This window comes from Microtus oregoni, unplaced genomic scaffold (genome assembly GCF_018167655.1).
Source record: "Microtus oregoni isolate MIOR12 unplaced genomic scaffold, Mior012 000008F_ref0000371, whole genome shotgun sequence".
Classification (NCBI taxonomy): domain Eukaryota; kingdom Metazoa; phylum Chordata; class Mammalia; order Rodentia; family Cricetidae; genus Microtus; species Microtus oregoni.
Window position 1 is genome coordinate 52,109,578 of NW_024543067.1, and position 21,272 is coordinate 52,130,849.

Here is a 21,272-nt window from a genome sequence, read left to right on the forward strand (position 1 = left end):
TTTACAATAGCCTTGAATAATATAAAACATCTTGGGGGTAACATTAATCAAGAAAATGAATTGCTTGTATCATAAAAAACTTTTAAGACATTGAAGAAAGAAATTAAAGAAGACACAATAAAGTGAAAAGCTCTCTCATGCGCAAGGATCTGTAGGATTAATATAGTACAAATGGCTCCTTCCAAAAGCAATTCACAAATTCAATGTTAATCCCCATTACAATTACTCACACACCTTGAAAGGATTGTTTTCAGTATCATATGGAAACACAAAAAGAAAAACAGGATAGCTAAAACAATTCTGAATAATAAAAGAAGTGCTGGAGGTATCACCATCTCTGATTTTAAGTTATTCTATAGAGCTATAGTCATAAAAACAGCATGGCATTGGCACTAAAACAAACACATTTATTAATAGAATTAAATTGGAGACTCACATATAGCACCAAACACACTTCCAAATACCTGCATTTTGGTAAATAATCCAGGGATGTACACTGAAAAAAAAAGCATCTTCAACAAATGGTGCTGGTCAGACTGGATGGCTGCATGTGGAAGAATTCAAATCAATCTATTCTTTATCATCCTACACAAAACCGAACTCTAAGTGAATTAAAGATCATAACATTAGGCCAGATACACTAAACATGATAGAAGAGAAAGGGGGTGAACTCATTGGCCCAGGGGAAGACTTTATGAACAGAACCCTGGTAGCACAGGCACTAAGATCCACAATTTATAAAAAGGTCTTCATGAAATGGGAAAGCTTCTGCAAGCCAAAAGATAATGTCCTTGAAACACTCAACCCTAGGTGAGCTGTCTCCATCAAATCCCTACCTTCAGGGCTTAGGAATGAGAGGAAGAAGAGACAGAAAGCGTACAAGTTTCTTGTGCCTTCACCTGGTTCTCTTCCTGTTATTTGTTTTGTTAGATTTTTCTGGATTTTAGCTTATATTATATTTTATTATTATCCTTTGGAAGTCTGTTTGTGTTGGACTCTAGCGTCCAAACACCGAGAAGGAGTCGCCCCCAGAGACCATCTCATACACCACAGCCGATGCAAAAACATGAGGATTTTATTAATTCTGTTATGACAGGGTCCCCCAGCATTTGGGAAGCAGAGGGACCCCGAATAGCGGGTACAGTCTACTTTTAAAGGGGCCACAGAAGCAAGGGGGGTTGTTCTTTGACTATTCTGATTGGCTTATTCAAAAGGGCTATTACAAATAATTGACTGGAGAGCTGTTGCCAGATCAGATGAGGTAAGAGGTCATTTTGACCCCGTTTCCCAGGGGACCAAACCAAAGCATACGTATATGGGTAATTGTTCAGGAACCGAGTATGTGCGAGTGTAGCTGTTAGGTCCTTGGTTCCCAGGGGAGGAGGGGAAGCACTATGGCACAGAAGCTGAGAGGATTCAGAATTGTCAAAAATGGCTCAGGATTGTCTTAAAGTCTTACATTTGTTTTCTAATGAAAGACCAAATGAAAGTGGATCTGGGTAAGAGGGGAGTTGGCAGGAAGTGAGAGGAGCAAGGAAAGGGGAAATCTTAAAACAATATATCATATGAAAAACATCTATTTTCAATAAAAAGAAAAATAAAATATTTCTGTATTGTATTTTACATAACTTAAAAGATATTAAGAAAAATTAAATATTTTCTGCACCTTTTACCTGGGTTTCTTCTCCTTCCTCTGTCTCTGTAATTTTGGTTACTTCAGGGTGTCTCAAATTTTCTGGATGTTTTGTGTTCATATAGGTTTTTAAATTTAATATTTTCTTTGACCCAGGTATCCATTTCTTCTATTTTTCTTCATTGTCTGAGATTCTGACTTTCATGCAAGAGGAGAATACAAGTCCTCTTATATTCTGTTGGTAAAGCTTGACTCTGAGGTTTACGTTTGAGTTCCTATATTTTTCATTTCCATTTTCCCCTCAGATTGGGTTTTCTTTATTGCTATTCCATTTTGTGTCTTAAACTGTTTTCATTTCATTCCACTGTCTGTTGTTTCACAGATTTCATGAAGAGTTGTTTTTTTTTAAAAAAAATCCTCTTATAGTTCCTTGGGAATATTCATAATAGTTACTTTTGAATTCCTTCTCTTGTGCTTCAGGTATATTACATTTCTCAGTGGCTACTGTAGTCAGGTTGTTGGTCTCTAATGGAGACGTTTTCCTGTCTTTTATAGATTGTGTTTTGTGCTTGAGTCTAGTCATATGTATTTGGAATGGGTGTAGTACTGGGTGCTGATATCTGATCTTGTGTTTGTTGGGTGGATGTTCCATTCTATGGTTTCTGTTGCCCTCTATGGTTCCTATGAGACTGTGGTGGTTGTGTATTGCCTGATTCAAAAATGCTTCTGAGATCCTGTCAGCTGTAGCCACTGGGGACCCAGAGATGAATGTATTTCTAGGTATTGGGAGCTAACACTAATGACTAAGGATGGGCAGAAGTGGGAGGGGGGTCATTGAGAGCATCCACAAAAGGGAGGATATTGGGTCACCACCAGAATTTGCCTACATACACCCTGGGAATGGGAGCAGAGAGAATAGAGTGTTCTACTATAAGCTGGGGATACGGCTGTGGCATTGGGATTGGAGGACAGAGGGAGAGTGATGATCGCCTACCTGGGCTCTGGACTGGTAGGGCTGGATGGTTTCCAGGGAGTGCCTCCTGAAGTTGGTGGTTGAGACAAGGGGATGGGGTAGTGGAGGAAGTCTGTATCTGAAGAATTTTGCAGGCAGATTCCCAAACTGGAACTTTTTTAGTATTGATTTTTTTCCAAAGCCTATCATTGAAATGAATACTAATAAGTTTGTGAGCTTCATATTCTTTCTTTTTTTTACTGAAAATTTCATGCATGTATATACATTTTTTATTAAACTCATTTCCTTCCTTCTCCTTCATTTTCTTTCACATCTATTCCCACCAATTTTTCCTCCCAATTATGTGTGCTACATATGTAAGTCCACTTAGTGCACACGATGCTGATTCTTCATGCAGAGGTGTAAAACCATCTACTGGAGCATGGATAGCTTTTCAGGGATCCAATGCCTGAATTGAGAAACTGTCTCTCCCCTTACATCAATTGCCAGAAGCTTCTCTTCTGGGAATGGAACTTCATGACCCCCTCTGTCATCCATGCCAGGAATTCGGATGTCTTAATCTTGTGCCTGTCTTGTGCATGCGGATACAGCCTCTGTGAGTTCATGTGTGCAAATCATTGCCGTGTCTGCAAAGCTGTTTTGCTGCAGGCATCCACTATCCAATGGCTTGCAAGCTTCCTGGATCTTCTTCTCTACTGACCTCTGAGTCTTGTAGAAAAACAGGTGTGGCCGGGCGGTGGTGGCGCACGCCTTTAATCCCAGCACTTGGGAGGCAGAGGCAGGCGGATCTCTGTGAGTTCGAGACCAGCCTGGTCTACAGAGCTAGTTCCAGGACAGGCTCCAAAGCCACAGAGAAACCCTGTCTCAAAAAACCAAAAAAAAAAAAAGAAAGAAAGAAAGAAAAACAGGTGTGATACAGATGTATCACTTAGAGTTGAGCACCCCACAATCTCTTATTCTCTGCATGTTGATGAGTTTTGGGTCTCTGTACTAACTACCATTTATTGAAAAAGGAAGCTTCTCTGATAAGGGCTGGGTGATGTCCTAATTTACTGGTAGAAATATAATAACTTGGAGGTAGTATATTACTATGTTTATTTAACAGAATGATAATATTAGGCTTTCCCTAGGGTCTATTAGCCAGCCAGTCACAGGATATTTGCTTGGATAATAGCACTGGACATAAATTTTGTCTTGTGGAGTAGGCCTTACATCCAATCAGAAAATAGCATGCCACTCTTACATGGTCTCTTTTCCTAGGATCACAGTACAACAGAAATTACCTTTTGCTGCTTCTGCCAGGGCTTTCCTTGCTGGTGGACTTCCTGCAAAGTGAGGTTTTGGCAGATGGTGTGGCCCAGGGATGGTGGGCATACATCTAATGATCACAGTGTATTGTGGTTTTTGGAAAAGAACAGCAAGAGATAGGCCTGACTGTGTTTAGATGTGATCCCTGAATCTTTCATTCCCATACCTGTACATTCTCCTTGTCCCCTTGCCACTAGTGTAACCACAATCATCCTTTTTTTTTTCTCCTATGTCTTATTTTCCTGGTCCTGGTACTTCCTCAAATTACTTGTCTTTTTCTTCCTCATTTCACCTCTTCATACTGCAACATTGCCAATTTCTCTAGCTTAGTTGTTCAGGGACTTAAATGTAGGTCAAAAGTTCAGAAAGCAAAATTCTTTATGGGATGATAACAATGAGAAAATGTGAGGCTCTCTCCAACCCTGTGTGGTTGGCTCAGGCAGCCCACATCAGATCTTTGATAGCCATTTTTCTAATTTGGCTAGTCCCAGGGTTTAGAGTGGAGAGACTATTTGCTGTCCCTAAGCCATCCCTTTCAAGAGTCCTGCAGTAGTCAGAACAACAGACAATCCAGTCTTCCCTGGTCATTGTTTCTTCTTCTAGGCAATGCTTGAAACTGACCCTGAATAAACCTCTCACACTTGGTTTTTCCTTTTCAGCTCTGCAATGTGTCAAGTGCAAACTTAGTCTCTTCCAAGAGTTGTGAGACACCAGAGTGCTATTGTGAGGCACATAGTGGTGAGAAGTGTCTCCTAATGACTGTCTCTAAAGGCATGTGAGGTCTTGGAGGTCTCAGTAATTATGCTTGCCCTTGAGGGATGCAGTCTTCCTCATAGGCAAAGATGGAGAGTGTGTGAGAATGTGCTTCTGCATAAAAGCAGGGAAGGGCTCCTCTGCTTTGGATATTGGTTGCCAATAGTGGTAGGTCTGACAATAAAACCGGTTAAGATAGAACAGGTTTTCTCAGTGTTGCTCAGGACTTTTAAGATGAATATAATCAGAGACAAAAGGACTTGCACACTCAAATTCCACTTGGCACTTTTGTGAATATAGTAGTACTCTCTCGTGTGTAAAATTGCCCAAAGAATGATTGACCATCTACCTAGGATCCTGTACCTCTCATTAATCAAGTCACTGATTCTTTCCAAAAATATTTATGTTTTGCTTCTTGCCTTTCTTCCTTTGCAGGCAAAACTTTCAGTTTTGGGGCCCAAAGATTTCTGATTCCTGTTTCAACGGTATCCTCACCAAGGGTGTTGTGAAAGTGCAGTATACATGTTGTGATTTACATTTTTTCTGTAACAAGCTATGACGCCTGACCCTGTCTTGGGCTCTTCTCCTTAGGTAAGCCATTATCCCTTCCCTGTACTCTGTAGCCACCCAGAACTGGACATTAACATCCAGCACTGCCAAAACTCTGACTCCTGTCTTTACTTAGCATCAGGTGCTGATATTTTGGCACTTGTCTCTCTCCATTTCTAGGATTCTGTTTTCCTTCCTTTTCTCCCTCCAGTATTTCAGCATTAGCTGACATAGAGCACACTCTCCCTCCTCCTATCTTGATTGTCACCTTTTCACAACATATGTGTCCTAAGTGACAAATTCTGTGATTATGGCCGGTTTCCCTGTGACCATGGCAGACCTGTCACCTACCTTTAATGATGCTTCACTTTAGGGATGCCTTTTCTGCCAGGCAGGCCTGAAAACAAGGGATCCAGCATCCCACTCCATTTTCCTTCAGAGAACCTAAGCACCTGTAGGTAATTTCTCACTGCTGTGACCTGAGTAAAATCATGAAAGGAGGGAGGATTCATTTATCTCTTGATTTCAGAGGTTTCCGCCATCATGATGGGAGGATGCAGTAGAACAGTGCCTGGGGGAAGCACAGCCAAGTGAAATAGGAAGGAATCAAGAAAAGATACAGCTCCCAAAGAAACATCCCTGGTTACCTACTTCCTCCATCCAGACTCCCCAAGGAAATTCTCCCATCTCTTATCATTCTGTCAAACGTTAAAATACATTAACATCCTACACCATGGTGTAGGACAGAGACCTCGCGTGCTAATCATCTCAGGAAATGTCCTCACAGACGCACCCAGAGGTGTGCTTGTGGAATCCCTTAGACATGCTCAGTGCTGTCAAATGACGAGGATGAGACGTCCCAGGTGAGGGAGCTCCTGCACCACAGCGTCCATCTCCACTGTCTGTTCACTCAACCATGGGCTTCATTGTCCTTCTGGAAAGCTCTGCTGTTTAGCTTTACTTTAGTTCATTCCATAGTTTTGAAAGTTGGGGTTGTTTGGGATATTCATTTTTATATTTTCCATAGATTTTATGTTCAACATGGAAAATAAAGGGTGTCTCTGTGAGGATATTTCCTGAGATTATTTTGTCCAGACAAAATACTGCTAGTGATGTCATCCTCGGGATACAGCTTAATTTTGCTTTAGATGGACATTTCAAAACTTTAGAAACATAAATAAGTCATGACATATGTTTTGTGTATTAAAACATTTATTTATTACAAATTTTGAAAATTATGTTTTCTTTTCAGATGTGTACGTTGCATCACAGCCCTGGAGCATGTCTTCTCCTACCGAACCATATGTCCAGCCCCATGCTTTACTTTCTACATCATATATATTAGATATTATTCCTATTCTACATGGATATCTCTATTTTACATTAAGTGCTCTCCAATGTATTGTATGTCCTATACAATTGATTTCAGTGTTCAATATTCTTTCTTAGATTGCGTTCAATTAAATTTATTTTAACATTTGTTTGTCTGCTTGTGACAACTCATATGCAACTGTGCAGGTGCAGTGGTCAGAAATGAAATAGTAGGAATCAATCCTCCAATTTCCCCATGTTCTTTCTGAGAAATTGACATTAGGTGGAAAGGCTTAGGAGGTTGCACACTGTCGGGGCAGCCTGGACCATAAATTATTTCTTCGGACCTGAGAGAAGGTGTGGGATTAAAGACACAACTCACATGGCTTTATTGGGTGGGAGATTTTTAGTGAGCCCTCATGAAATCCTGAGTTCACATCCTGAAAATTCCTATGTGGTTATTCTCCAAATAGCCTTTATACCAAAACATAAACTGAAGGGGAAATTCATTAGCATCCCATTTCCTAGGTATCCAGGCAAATGTCTCTGGGCACATCCACACATTTGACCACACCTTTTTATGCCCATTTTGTCATGTCTCCCTATCTTCCCTCTCTGTATGCCAGTTCTTTCATGCAGGCCAAATTAATATCTCTTTTTGAGCATCCTCCAAATTACAAAGAAGGAGCAGAACAACATCCTGATCCTTTGTTAGGGATGTCGACAGACTAGGGGACCACCTCTTGTGCATCAGAGATTCTGGCAGCCATACCATGTAGAAATATGGGCCTATTAATTTTAATAAAACCTCTTGCTTCTACAACAGGACAGATGATGACGTCTGCCTTAGGCAAAGATTTCTCAATTCACTCGTCCTTGGAATAGGCATTTTATTTTATGCAAGCTCCTGTCTTAGGCATCTGGGGAGAAGAAACTTTAAACCCATCACTGACTGTTGATCTCTGTGAAGAAAAGAGTTTAAGGGAGAGAGATATCTTTGGGCTCTATGTCTTGGAGTCAAATATTTTTTCAGTATAAATCATAATGTTTTATAAATAATCATGCTCCTAAAGACTATAGTGTCCTATTTAAAGGGGAAGAGGATCGCCTGAGTTGAATTTCTTTAGCTAGTCTAGAGCACCTCATAAATTTTTTATATAGTATCAAAATCTAAAATACTTAACATATGTATTAAATCCAAACATTTACAGGGTGTGTCATTACTATTTTCAACATCATAAGCAGTTACAGACATTATCAGGTCAATTAAGGTCAATATCAATACTACCAACATCTTATAAGCATTTACAAACACTATCAGGTTAATACCATAATTAATAATAAATCCACAAATAAATATGTCACAATTTTCTTAAATTCACATTAATCAGAAGACAAGAAAAGCTTTTCTGATGGGTGAGAGTACAGTCACATTGCTGTTATTAAATACCAGTTATAGTCTCTGAGCAGCAGTTAAACCCTTAGTCTGCCCCCTTCTTAAATGAAGTTTCTGTCTCATGTCAATAGCTGTCTGGTATGGGACATAAAGAAGAAAAAAATAAAAAAAATGTGCTCTTCTTCATACCTATTTTTGTCTCTATCATACCTTTCATTGAATATATATGTCTATATATGTCTATATAAATAAAGTTTTTCACAATGAACAATAAATTTTCTTGCAGTAATCTTTGAAGTTTCCAGGAAGAAGATGGGGGCCCTACAACAACAACTCCACCTGGTTGATATGATGTCATGATGCTGTTAGCGCTACTATAACACCTGTTACTAGCTGCTCAAGATGGTTCCTACTTGATTACGTGAAATGGTGCACTTTTTTTTTTACAATGTTCTGGCCAGAACTCCAAATAAGAACCTTAGAAAGATCCTACCGAATATTCAGAGACTATTTGCAATTATATCTTGGAACTTAACCATCATTTTACTTGCACAGGATCCCATAGAAAGAACATTGCCCCCATGACAGTTGGAAGTAATTCTAAAAGATGATGTCCCCTCTCCCAACAACCTCAGGGTTAGGGATATCATTTAGGGGTTGATTATAATTAGTATAGGTTTGGGGGTTGGGGGAAAATTTTGTAGGTTCAGGGATCTCTTTTAAAAAAGGTAAATTTGGATAGGATAATAGATTAGTGTGAGCTTAGTCACTCTAATAATAATAGTGAGTAATAGAGTGAATACTTGTGAACTATTATTTATAGGCAATTTACATTGGTATAGATTCTTGTATATTGATATAAACTTAAATTATATTGAATATGTTCCTATTTTCATCCACCATATTTGTATATCTAGGCAAAATTATTTTGTCATATTGTATGCATGCATGCTTCTACCTCTGCTTAAAACATTTTTGTATATTGATACAATTTTAGGATATATTTATCATACTGCAATGTACATTTCTACCTCTGATCAAGATACTTACACATTGTTTACATTTGAGGTCATTGTTCTCATTTGTTGCACAGTTGTTTATTATATAATATTCTAATATGAAGTCTTAGTCTTTAAGTTATATAGGTATTAAGAATTATAGATTAATAGTTGTCTATGTTTGTCATACTTACAGTTAGACTAATCAGGTTCTTCAGATACATAGAGATTGTATTCTGCATAGACAGGTTATCTTCAACCACTTAAAGAGCTGTAGAATATGGCATTTAAATAACTTAGGGTTCTGTTGAAGTGAGACATGATTGCTCCTGGAAGCACCAATCTATTCCCGAGAGATTGTCGAGCACTGAAGACACTCCACTTGGAGCTTGGTTTCTTCTTGGCAAAACTGGCCTTTGGGAAAGGAACTGCCCATACCTCAACCACTGACAAGGTACATGGTATCTGGAAATAGATAAGCAGGACACAAGGAAAAGGACTGTCAAATCTTGCCAAGACAGGGTAAGATGGTTTTGGAAATTTTCCTGCCTCTGAAAATGGTCTGTCAGTTACTCTTGGCCTTAGCCAAAGTTGGTTGCTTCACCATTGCAAATGAGACTTTGGGAGATTGCCCAGGTAGCCAGTCTCTGTCATTTGTTGTACATTTTTGGAAGTTGTCTGATTATACTTTCTGCTTTCTCAAGTAATATTATTTCCCTTCTCAGATAAAGGCCCTGACCAGAAGAAATTTTCAGTGGAAAGTGTTTATTACATCTTACAGCTTAAAACCCATCATGAAGAGAAGTCAAGGCAGGAACTCAATGCTCAGTCCTGGAAGCCGGAACTGAAGCAGTGGCCGTGGTGGAATGAATTGTGATTGCTGGCTTGATACACTTGGATTACTCAGGTTGCTTTCTTATACACACAAGGATCATGTTTCCAGCCTATAGTGACTGAAATATTTAACAAAAAATATCAATCGAACAAGTACCCCAATTTCCTCAGAGTCATTCAAAAAGGAGCATTTTCTCTATTGATGTCGACTCTTCTCAGATGATTCTAGCTCATGTCAATCTGACAGAGAAAAGAACCAATACAGAATAACTGCTTCTCACAAAATATGACCAAATAAATGTATGTACTGAGTGCCTGCTACATCTACAATGACTTCAAAATCTGAAATTTTCCTGGAATAACTCAACTGCTACTGGTTTGTTGTCAACCTAAAATGACAGTGACTAAGACTCACCCATGTGATCTGTTCTTTTTTCACTCTTCTCATGCTCCTGTGATTTCAGGAAGCCCCAAGGACTTGGAAGGAATAAATTTTCCTTTTTTATTGATCTAAAAACTGGAATGTTCTTAGAATGTCTGGTAGATGGATACTGTGTTGGAGTGTCTAGTTCTCCTCACATGCATGAAAGGAACAGATATTAGTGTTCACTTGGAAGCTGAGACAACAGATCTAAGTGTTTGATAGCACTAAGGACCAGAAGTGAACTTAAAAGTGAGAAGCTTGGCTGGAGAGATGACTTGGCAGTGAAGCACACTTGTTCTTGTGGAAGACCCGGGTTCAATTCCCAGCACCCACATGACAGCTCACAGCTATCTGCAACTTGAATTCCTGTACATATGATGCCTTTATCTGACATCTGCAGCTATCAGACATGCACTTGGTGCACAGATGTATGTGTATGCAAAATATTCATACACATAAAATAAAATTTTTAAATCTAAAAAAATTCAGAAGATGTTGACAATTCCAAAAATGCTATCCATATCAACACCAATGAAAAATGTTCCCCACTTGCCCACAGGTGAGTCTGATGAAGCCATACTCTCAGTTAATGTTCTCTTTTCTCAGGTGACTGCCTTGTGTCAGGTTGAGAAAAGTGTAAGGTAACTGCTTCTCACCAAATGTAAGAGTGATGTATCTATAACAACGCTTGACCTCAAAACCTTGATGATTCAGTTTTCTAACAGTGTCACAACTCTCCAGGAAGGGGGAAATTCCTGACATTCACAGTCTCCCTAAAATGGAGAGTGTTTTTTTAAGTTCAGTTGTGAAACTTGCTCTCTGTTCTGTTCATTTCGTGCTCCTATAATTGCAGGGAACAAGGAAGGTATAATCTTGCATTGTACTCATCAGATTTGGAAAATGAAATGTTTGTAGACATTGGGTGGGTGATGATGTGTTGGACTATCATGTTTTTTCACATGGGTGAGCATCACAGACATATGAATTCAGTTGAAAGTTGAGACAACACTCGAGGGTTTGGTAGAACGAGGAAACAGAGGTGAATGAGGAGTTCAGAGGCCTTTTCCATGGACAATTCTAGAGAGAGTATGGCAGCAGAATGTGAAAATCTCGTCATTCCCAACCCACATTGGTAGTCCCACATTCCTGGGTAAAGATAGAAAGAACTAGAATAGAAGTTTGTCATTGGGTCTTTAAGAGTGCATCTGACTAGGAGCAAGAATAAGAATGTTTGTTTCCAGATATCTCTGGCGATGATTAACCTTCATTGTGGTTTTGTGTGAATCTGTATCCCTAGGAGATTCTGAGACACATTACTGGTGTGCCTGTGAGGGTGTTTCCAGTGATGATTTCTTAATGTGGTTGGCTCCATCCATGGTTTGCTATGCAGACAGAATAGAAGGGGAAATGGAGAAAGCTGCTGGAGCATCCATCAGGATTCCCACTTTTTTCTGATTCCCATGACCTTTCCTGGGCCATTCCACCATGCCACCCCTGCAATGATAGGTGGTCCTGAAACTGTGAGCCAGATATAAGTGATTCCTCCATTAAACTGTTTCTGTTAGGTATTTGACCAAAGCAAGAGAAGAATACTGATTTATCTCTGATCACAAGTACAAAAGTATCTTATACCAGAGTTGGAATATGTAAATAGACCAGAGTTTAAAGTATCTTATACCATGGCTTAAAGTACTATGGGGAAGGTGTGGATAAACTGGAAGGCAACCCTAAAAATCATCATAATCCCAACTGTTCTGACCCCCATTCCTTTATCTTTTTAAAAAGTTTCATTGAAATTTCTTATCCAATATGCTTTGATTATATCCTTATCTTCCCAGTTCCTCCTAGATCCCCTCCACATTCCTACCCAGCAAAGTTTCAGTTCGTTCTCCCAATCTTTTTCCTCTCCTCTTTCTCTCCATGTCCTCTCTCAAAATAAAGAAGAAAAACAACAAAAAATAAAACAAACTTAAAAAAAAGAAAATCACAAGACAAAAATTACCAAAAGAAAAAGCAAAACAAAAGCAAGCACAAGACAAATACCCAAATTCCATTTTTTTTTTGTTTTGTTTTGTTGCCAACTGCTCCTGGGCAGGGGGTCTGTTGTTGATATATACAGTGGCACTCCATTAGAAAGAACTGATTTTCCTTTTCCTATCAGGTATTAATTGAAGACAGCTTCTTGGTTAGGGGTGGAATTTTGTTTCCACTTCCCCTTCTCAGTCCTGACTTTTTGTTTGTTTTGAACCTATATCGGATTTCTGTATGCTATCACTGTCTCTGTGAGTTCATATGTGTGAGTTCACGTGTGTATTGGTCCTGTTATGTCTGAAAGATGCTGGTTCCTTAGAATCGTGCACCATCACTGCCTCTTACAGTCTTTCTAGCTCTTCTTCCAAATAGATCCCTGAGCCTTGAAGGGAGTAGGGGTTGAAAGAGACATCCCATTTAGGGCTGAGTGCTACAAAGTCTGTCACTCTCTGCACACTATTCAATTTTGGATCTCTTTGTTAATTACCATCTCCTGTAAAAAGAAGCGTCTCTAAAGACTTTGATTGATGATGGAGGAAGGTCATTGGTTAAATAAAAAGAAACTGTTTGGCCCTCATTGGTTAGAAGATAGGTGGGAGGAGTAAACAGAAAAGAACGCTGGGAGGAAGAGGAAGTGAGCTCAGACTCCACAGCTCTCCTCTCGGGAGCAGACGCCTCAGAGAGATGTCATGCTCCCAGCTCCCAGGCAGATGCACGCGATCCGACCCAGGATGGACATAGGCTAGAATCTTCCCGGTAAGACCGGTGCTACAGTTTATTAGAAATGGGTTGATCGGGATATCAGAATTAGCCAGTAAGGGCTAGAGCTAAAGGGCCAAGCAGTGCTTAAAAGAATACAGTTTCCGTGTACTTATTTCTGGGAATAAGCTAGCCGAGCAGGCGGCTGGGGTGCCGGGGAGGCAGCCCCGCTGCTCCTTTTATTACTACAAATGGCGCCCGACGTGATGGGCTAAACCCACTTAAAAAACCTGAGAAGGCTTAAAAAAAAGGGAGAGAGAGTTTAACACAGATTTTTGCTGTTTGTTGGTGGCGTGCTGTAGAGAGATTTCCTGATTCGGCAACAGTAGCAGAAAAAAACGCTGTGTCATTTTAAAGCGCGACTTCCTGGGGCTGTGCCACCATTGCAATCTCTGTCTGGCTCCTGCGGGAGACAGAGCTTTTGAATAGAGCATTTGGAGTAAAGTGCTACGATTTGATTGATGGCAACTAGACTCGCTGTGTTCTCGGGTCTGCTCTGCTTGTTAGAGGCAAGCAAGCACTCTCATCTAAGAGAGGCTTCCTGACTCAGCTTTAGCTGCAAAGCTTGCAGCTCTTTTAAGAGGTCCGGCCACGAAACACTTAAACAGTGTTGACGAAAAGCTGAACACATGCTTTTCTGTTTTCAGCCGTAGCAGGAAAAAAGCTGCACCATTTAAAAATGCCGGCTTTCTGGGCTGTCCTGCCAGGGCAAACTCTGACTCTTTTATGCAGGCGGTTCGTGCGGTTTGCAAGCACAGGCTGCTGAAGCTCGCTTGCTGGCAGTGACCTTGAAATGCCATAGAGTTGTGGCAGTAAACATGGCTACAGCTGGTACCTCAGCCACAAGGTTGGAATGGCAGAAAGCTAAGGAATGGGCTACATCTAGCCGGCAAAACCACGGCTTTAGTCCTACTGATATTGCTTGGTAAATTAAAGACTCATGTGGTCAGAAAAAGAGAGATATACAGTAAAGAGAGATTCAAAGACAAAGAAAAATTTTAAATGGTTTACAGTGTGTTAAAAATATATGCAAACTAAAAGTTGAAGTTCTTAAAGTAAAAAACAAAATAAAAAGGAAAAGAGTTGTTGTGTGTGGTAGTACACACCTTTAATCCCAACACTTGAAAGGCAGAGGGAGATTGACCTCTGTGACTTCAAGGTGTGGTAGCACACGCCTTTAATCACAGTGCCTAGAAGGCAGAGGCAAACAGATCTCTGTGAGTTCAAGGTGTAGTAGTGTACACCTTTAATCCCAATGCCTGGGAGGCAGAGACAGGCAGATCTCTGAGAGTTTAAGGACAGCCTGGTCTACAGAGTTATTCCAGGTCAAAGATATACAGAGAATATAAAATAGAAGTAAAAAGAAATGAAATAGAGGTTAAAACAAAGCTGCACAAAGATGGAAAATACACAGAGACTTTTGATACTGTATGCTATTATTCTCACTTTAAATTATTTAAATGCTGAGGAAGGAGCAACAGATGCTAAAAGATATTTATTTATAAAAGCTGCTGAACTAATCCAACATAGATATTTTGATTCCTTGACTTTGAAATTTGGATCTAAGGACATGATGCTTTGGAAAGGAGTTTCTTATTTTGTTTTCACTGAGGATGAGACCCTGTTCATTTCTTCTATTCTGATTTGGTATGAAGGACCACGCCCTCCTGAAGGGTTGTTGTGAACATCTTCAGAAAATTGCTTCGCTCAACTGCCAACTGAGATGAAACTAGCACACAGGTTATACCATGAAAGACCTAATTAACGATGCCCCCATTCAGCAGGAAGCAGTTTGGAGAGAAAAAACTGCGCCCATGTTCCCAAATATGGTTTATAAACGTTCTTTTACATTTAAAGGGGGATATGATATAGGTATGAATAATATGCATTAATATAGATTTTGCTTTATTGATAGAGATTTACGGTCAATTTTGTTATATGTATATGTGTTGCTGATCTTGATTAAGGAACTGTGATTGTGTAGTTCATTTAAAAATGTAATGTATAATTAGAAATATAGATTGTTAATAGATAATCATAATAGTCAAGTTTGTAGTCATGTTAGTTAAGATTTTCTAGATGTACATAGATATATTTTAGATAGGCATTCTTCATATCTTTCAAAGATTATAGAATATGGCATTTTAAATGTTTTAATAACTTAGGACTTTTCATGACAATGAGACACTTTGCTCCTGGCAGCACCAATCTACTTCAAGAGGAAGATGGGCATCGAAGAGGCTCGTTATGGAGTTTGATAGCCATTTGGGCAAGAAACTGCTCTTGCCTGGACTATTGCATAAACTGGACACAGAGAACCCACAGAGAGAGGACTACTGAACTTGCCTAAGGTGAGATGATCTTTCGGGGTTCCTGATTCATGAAAGAGTCTGCGAGACATTCTGCAGGACACAACAGATAGTGACTGAACTGACTTTGAATTTTCCTGCTTTATGGAAATGTCTGCTGGGTACCATGGGCCTGAAGGCTGAAGATGGATGCCCCAACGGTACAGAGGAACTTTGGATGACTGTCCAGGCAGTGAGATGTCTCTGTCATTTCTAGAGTTTTAAAAGTTGCTTTTTTCTTGTTTACTTAGGTAATATTGTATCTTTCTGGAGTCTTTGATGGAGTTAAGAATAGTTAGTTATAGTTATAGTTTTCCTTAGTTATGATAAAGATTATTGTAACTTTTACTTGATAACTGTTGTGTTATATGTAATTTTGCTATGTTAAAGTTAAAGCCTTTTTTTTTTGTTGTTTAAACCGAAAAAGGGGAAATGATGGAGGAAGGTCATTGGTTAAATAAAAAGAAACTGTTTGGCCCTCATTGGTTAGAAGATAGGTGGGAGGAGTAAACAGAAAAGAACGCTGGGAGGAAGAGGAAGTGAGCTCAGACTCCACAGCTCTCCTCTCGGGAGCAGACGCCTCAGAGAGATGTCATGCTCCCAGCTCCCAGGCAGATGCACGCGATCTGACCCAGGATGGACATAGGCTAGAATCTTCCCGGTAAGACTGGTGCTACAGTTTATTAGAAATGGGTTGATCGGGATATCAGAATTAGCCAGTAAGGGCTAGAGCTAAAAGGCCAAGCAGTGCTTAAAAGAATACAGTTTCCATGTAATTATTTCGGGGCCTAAGCTAGCTGAGCAGGCGGCCGGGGTGCTGGGGAGGCAGCCCCACCTCTCCTCTTATTACTACAGACTGATGTTCTGGTATATGAGTATAGCGTTATGTCATTAGGAAACATTCTATTGCTTAGTTCCTTTGTCGGAATAATACTATTAGGTATTCTGTTAGGGCAATAACTCACCTAAACTCAGGTTCCTGGCCATTTAGTAGTGCCATTTATTGCTTCTATATCATAGAGTGGGCCTTAAAACCAATCAGAAAGTTGCTGGTTACTTCCATATAATTTGTGCTTCTATCGCACCAGTTGATCTCACAAGCAAGTCACTGTTACACTTCTCAGGAGTTGTGGCTGAGGGATATTGATGATTATGTTTTCTTCCAGCAGCATGTGGAGTACCTTCCAGCACCGTGAATGCTAGTTAGATAGGGGCCAAGCTTCTAGTATTGCCCCAGATTATTTTATCCATGTTTGTTACACAAGTAAGTTGTTTCTTTAGGAAAAGGACTTACCATTGGGTTAAGGAAAGTAATCAATAACCTTTCAGTAGCCTTGGCAATAGCATGTAATGTCTGAAGCAGGACTATAGCACTTCTTTGGCCAATGACTCAACAAGATGCAACCCATTCCTAGAACTGGAGGTTTTACATGGTGGTGTGTGATGTGTAATTGGTGCATTGTTACCACCATTATATGATAACTCCATTTAAATCTCTGTCATATACTTATCTATGAAATATGTATATGTATATATATATATATATATATGTATTTTAAGGAAGCTTCCATAATATTAGGTTTTCATGTGACTTTTCAAAAGGCCTTTAGCATTGGTTGGCCCTCCCCATATTCCCTCTTTTGTCCCATCTTTCTTCCTATTTAATCTCTTTTATCTCCTTATAACACTATACTTGATTTCCCCTACATTGTAAGATCCCTTCCACCACTCTGGTCCATTAATAGGTACCTAACCTTTGTGGTTATTTCATTTGTTGTATGAACATTGAAATTTGAAAGCCAACATTCATATATAAGAAAACCATGCAATTATTGTCTTTTTGGTTCAGGTTACCTCAATCAAGATAATTGTTTTGTACTCCACACATTTATCTCCAAATTTCTTTCTTTTTCTTTTTTTAAAGTTTTTAAAATTGTTTTTATTGAGCTGTATATTTTTCTCCCCTCCCCCTTCCTCTCCACTCCCCTTCTACCCACCCCCATGATCCCCATGCTCTCACTTTACTCAGGAGATCTTGTCTTCTACTTCTTATGTAGATTAGATCCATGTATATCTCTCATAGGGTCTTCATTGTTGTCTAGGGTCTCTGGGATTGTGATTTGTGGGCTGGTTTTCTTTGATTTGTGTCTAAAAGTCACTTATGAGTGAGTACATATGATAATTGTCTTTCTGGGTCTGGGTTACCTCACTGGGTTTTCTCGATTCGTCCATTTGCCTGCAAACTTCAAGATGTCATTATTTCTTTCTGCTGTGTAGTACTCAATTGTGCAAATATACCATGTTTTCCTAATCCATTCCTTGGCTGAGTGGAATTTAGGTTGTTTCCAGAGGTTCTGGCTATGACAAACAATGCTGCTATGAACTTAGTTGAGCACATGTCCTTGTGGCATGATTGAGCATCCTTTGGGTATATACCCAAAAGTGTTATTGCTGAGTCTTGAGGAAGGTTGTTTCCCAATTTTCTGAGAAATTGCCATACTGGTATCCAAAGGGGCTGTACTAGCTTGCATTCCCACCAGCAATTTAAGAGTGTTCCCTTTTCCCCACAACCTCTCCAGCATAAGTTGTCATCAGTGTTTTTGATCTTGGCCATTCTTACAGGTGTAAGATGAAATCTCAGGGTTGTTTTGATTTGCATTTCTCTGATGGCTAAAGATGTTGAACATTTCTTTAAGTGTCTTTCAGCCGTTTTAGATTCCTCTATTGAAAGTTCTCTGTTTAGGTCTGTACCCCATTTTTATTGGATTATTTGTTCTTTTGATGACCAATTTTTTTGAATTCTTTGTATATTTTGGAGATCAGCCCTCTGTCCAATGTGAGATTGGTGAAGATCTTTTCCCATTCTTAAGGCTGTCATTTTGTCTTATTGACTGTGTCCTTTGCTTTACAGAGGAAGATATAATATAAATAAATAATTATTTTTTAAAAAAGAAAAAAGATACTGCTATTTTATTGTGTGCTCACCCTGGTTGTTTGAACTAACTTAAATGGAACTTTGCAATAAGCAGTTTTGCTTTATATGCCCTATGTAATCAACTTTCAATCAACTAAACTAATGTGTGGTTTTAATCTCAAGTTATCTACTCTTCCATTCCCATAAACCAGAGAGCAATGCATGTATGGTATGGGATAAACATCTTGTATGCTGTAAATAAGTTTTATTTCCGGTGATTACTAAAATAGCTGATTTGGCCTATGTCAAGGCAGGATAGAAGAAGGTAGGAAATCCAAGCAGAAATACAGGAAAAGTCTGAGCAGATGCCAGCAAGCTGCCAGAGCAACAAGATGTACTAAAGATCAGGTAATGCCACAAAGCCACATGACAAAATATAGGTTAATTGAAATGGGTTAAGTTGTAAAAGTTAGTAATGAGTCTAGCAACAGGCCAAACAGTTTATAATTAATATTAAGCCTCTGAGTGACTATTTAAAAGGAACTGTGGGAATGGGTGGGACAAAAAAATCTCTGTTTACATTTAGTGCTTCAACACTGTACGTACATCCACAAAAAGCCTGAGAAATCTTAAAAGGGGCTTCTAGACACACAAAAACAGAGTCAAGAATAACTTTATAGTTTAAGTCTTTCCTTGTGAGCTGCGGTACAGAACTGTGTTCCCTGGTCACTGCAGGCTTGAGCTGCAGCATGGCAGATTCCCACAGCCTCTTATATGGACTGTGGTGAAGAGGCTTATCCCAACCACTATCTACAGGCTTGAAGTACAGCGGCATGCTACTTGGTAGCACCATGGACCCCATAGTCTCCCAGAGTTGGTGAGGTAACTGTGACTCTTGCTGATACCTCCAAATTCTGTAAAGGTGAGTTGTCACTTTGGTCTAGCCATGCCTGCTTAGCAGTTTAAAAACTCTCCTAGTTAGAAAAGGATTACAAATATACAATAGGGGTAGATTCAGATAAAAAAAAAAAAACACTGCAAACTGGTCACACTGTGTTTAAAATATGTGCATAGGCTTGAGACTGAAAAAAAGAGTTACACAGTCACAGATTTAAAAAAAATATACTTATAAGATAATAAAATAAATTTCTTAAGAAGATATACTAAAAAAGAACATATACTAAAAAATAAGTCACATAAAATAGGAAAATACACAAAGTCTGGATTATATATTTTATTCTTTTCTTTGAAACTTTTTAACAGTTAATAAGCTAATTACTAAGAGATATTTGATTATGGGAGCTGCTAAGTTAAATCAACATATATATTTTAAAGGTATCTTGACTTCAAAATTTGGGTCTAAGGATATGTCACTTTGGAAAAGAGGTTTTGCTTGTGTTTCCACAGATAATGAGAAGCTATGAGTTCCTGCCAGTTTAATATGGTTTGATAAAGAAAGATCCCCTGAAAATCCTGGCTATAAACATAAAGAAATAAACCTAGGGGGCTGTAGAGATAGCTCAGAGGTTAAGAGCACTGACTGCTCTTCCAGAGGTCCTGAGATCAATTCCCAGCAACTACATAACTACATGGTGGCTCACAGCCATCTAGAATGAGATCTGGTGCCCTCTTCTGGCATGCAAGCATACGTGGAAGGAATATATAAAAGAAATAAACCTAAAGTAACCTTCCAGACATGTGATTAACAAGGGCCTTTAGGGTCCAGACCCAAGGTCCTCTTCAGGGTTCAGATAGGATGCTACAGCAAGCAAAAAGTTCTTAGGGTATCTGAAGGTGAATGAACTCTCTCATACTGTGCTGTTCCAAACAAATCCCTTTATTCTCCTGCCTCACCTCTCATTCTCCTGTTCTAATTCTAATTCCTCCTAACTTCTTCTCCTCTAGCCTAAAAAACACTTTTTTTCCATGTGGGGCTTAACACAATGAAAAAATTGTAAGCATTACTGCTCATTGGTCAAACGCACATTCCTAGGGTAAGTGACAAGGAGCTGAGCCATTTAACATAAGTTTCCAAGATTACAGGAGGAAGACCATGACCACACTTGGGGGGGGTATCCCAGTGCCCAATGACAAATTTTGAGATATAGGTCTATTGTCTGCAGACTTGGCAAGCAGAGAATTGGCATGCTTTTCTTAGGGTTCTTTGTGTAGCAACCTTGGTTGGACACCTGTGACTCTGACCTTGTGCATAGCTGTAAGGTTTTAAACTTATGATCCATTTACAAAAAGTCTTTAGTCTAGCTTGAACTTGTTCTGAGGTAAAAGTGTGCAGTTATTCTGAGCAAAAGGAACAATGTAGGCTTCTGTGTCTATAATCCTTGTGGGAAAATAGATCTAGTTATGAAGCATGTTCTAGTATATTTTCTATACATAAAACATATATAGCTAAATGAAAAGTCATCTTCCTGACCATCCACAGATACATGTGCCCTTAAGATTGAAATGTAATCATGCGATTACATGAGATTACACACTACAATACAGGTATAGGATACACACCAAGCTGCTTTAGCAAATCTGGGCAACAGTTTCCAGAGTCTATAGTCATGCAGGCCTTGCCTAGATAGGATTAGCCTCCATCAGAGACTCATTTCTTTGGTGGGTTGATAACTGAACACTAGTTGTCATCTGCTATATTTCTTATGGACTCCAACACATGAAATATATTTTGCCTGCTCAAACATATAGCAAAATATCATCTCTAGATGGCTTATATACAATGCATAGTCAATTTTACAAATGTATATGTTATATTTAAAAGTTTTGTGTATTTTCAGAACAAGGATACCAGACAAAAATAAAAATGGCCCAAGTGATCCAACATCCAAAACAGTTTCAGGGCTGCTCAGGAGATCCAGCCTCACAGACTACTGCAGCCAAGATTTAACTATAATTTTATATTTTATTATATTTTAAGGGTCCCTATAAGACAAGCAGTACCAGACAATCAGCAGGAAGTAGTCTAGAGAACTATACCCAAATTCCCAAAATATTGTTTACAGATGTTTATTTTCATTTAA